At 48.0% G+C, this 1,962-nt stretch overlaps 1 pseudogene; it reads left to right on the top strand.

The window, feature by feature from the left end:
- The first annotated feature begins 6 nt into the window (after nucleotides 1-6).
- Nucleotides 7-1,959, top strand: LOC102726492 (AP-1 complex subunit beta-1 pseudogene; annotated as a pseudogene).
- Nucleotides 1,960-1,962: the final 3 nt, after the last annotated feature.

Raw genomic sequence — 1,962 nt, 5'->3', positions numbered from 1 at the left:
CGTGTGACTCCCCGGCTATCTCATGCCAACTCAGCAGTGGTGCTTTCAGCGGTAAAAGTCCTAATGAAGTTTCTGGAGTTGTTACCCAAGGACTCCGACTACTACAATATGCTGCTGAAGAAGTTGGCCCCTCCACTTGTCACTTTGCTGTCTGGGGAGCCAGAGGTGCAGTACGTCGCCCTGAGGAATATCAATCTAACTGTCCAGAAAAGGCCTGAAATCTTGAAGCAGGAAATCAAAGTCTTCTTTGTGAAGTACAATGATCCCATCTATGTTAAACTAGAGAAACTGGACATCATGATTCGTTTAGCATCCCAAGCTAACATTGCTCAGGTTCTGGCGGAATTAAAGGAATATGCCACAGAGGTGGATGTTGACTTTGTTCGCAAGGCTGTGCGGGCCATCGGACGGTGTGCCATCAAAGTGGAGCAATCTGCTGAGCGCTGTGTAAGCACATTGCTTGATCTCATCCAGACCAAAGTAAATTACGTGGTCCAAGAGGCAATTGTCGTCATCAGGGACATCTTTTGCAAATACCCCAACAAGTATGAAAGTATCATTGCCACTCTGTGTGAGAACTTAGACTCACTGGATGAACCAGACGCTCGAGCAGCTATGATTTGGATTGTGGGAGAATATGCTGAGAGAATTGACAATGCAGATGAGTTACTAGAGAGCTTCCTGGAGGGTTTTCATGATGAAAGCACCCAGGTGCAGCTCACTCTGCTTACTGCCATCGTGAAGCTGTTTAAGAAACCATCAGAAACACAGGAGTTGGTACAGCAAGTCTTGAGTTTGGCAACACAAGATTCTGATAATCCTGACCTTCGAGACTGAGGCTATATTTATTGGCGCCTTCTCTCAACGGACCCTGTCACAGCCAAAGAAGTAGTCTTGTCTGAGAAGCCACTGATCTCTGAGGAGACAGATCTTATTGAGCCAACTCTGCTGGATGAGCTAATCTGCCACACTGGATCTTTGGCTTCGGTGTACCATAAGCCTCCCAATGCTTTTGTGGAAGGAAGTCATGGAATCCATCGCAAACACTTGCCAATACATCATGGGAGCACTGATGCAGGTGACAGCCCTTTTGGCACCACCACAGCCACGACCCTGGAACAGCCTCAGGTTATCCCCTCCCAAGGTGACCTTCTAGGAGACCTCTTAAACCTTGACCTCGGTCCCCCAGTCAATGTGCCACAGGTGTCCTCCATGCAGATGGGAGCAGTGGATCTCTTGGGAGGAGGACTAGATAGTCTGCTTGGCAGTGACCTTGGCGGGGGCATTGGAGGAAGTCCGGCAGTGGGACAATCCTTCATCCCCTCATCAGTGCCTGCAACCTTTGCTCCTTCACCTACTCCTGCTGTGGTCAGCAGTGGTCTGAATAACCTGTTTGAACTCTCCACAGGAATAGGCATGGCACCTGGTGGATATGTGGCTCCTAAGGCTGTCTGGCTGCCTGCAGTAAAAGCTAAAGGCTTGGAGATTTCCGGAACATTTACTCACCACCAGGGGCACATCTATATGGAAATGAACTTCACCAACAAAGCCCTGCAGCACATGACAGACTTTGCAATCCAGTTTAACAAGAATAGCTTTGGTGTCATCCCCAGCACTCCTCTGGCCATCCATACACCGCTCATGCCAAACCAGAGCATTGATGTCTCCCTGCCTCTCAACACCTTGGGCCCAGTCATGAAGATGGAACCTCTGAATAACCTGCAGGTGGCTGTGAAAAACAATATTGATGTCTTTTACTTCAGCTGCCTCATCCCACTCAATGTGCTTTTTGTAGAAGATGGCAAAATGGAGCGCCAGGTCTTCCTTGCCACATGGAAGGATATTCCCAATGAAAATGAACTTCAGTTTCAGATTAAGGAATGTCATTTAAATGCTGACACTGTTTCCAGCAAATTGCAAAACAACAGTGTTTATACTATTGCCAAGAGGAATGTGGAAGGG

Source organism: Leptonychotes weddellii, unplaced genomic scaffold (assembly GCF_054177405.1).
Source record: "Leptonychotes weddellii isolate Sample4059 unplaced genomic scaffold, ASM5417740v2 HiC_scaffold_26417, whole genome shotgun sequence".
NCBI classification, from domain to species: Eukaryota; Metazoa; Chordata; class Mammalia; order Carnivora; family Phocidae; genus Leptonychotes; species Leptonychotes weddellii.
The sequence above is the reverse complement of the archived record's forward strand: the minus strand, read 5'-3'. Positions and strand labels throughout refer to the sequence as shown.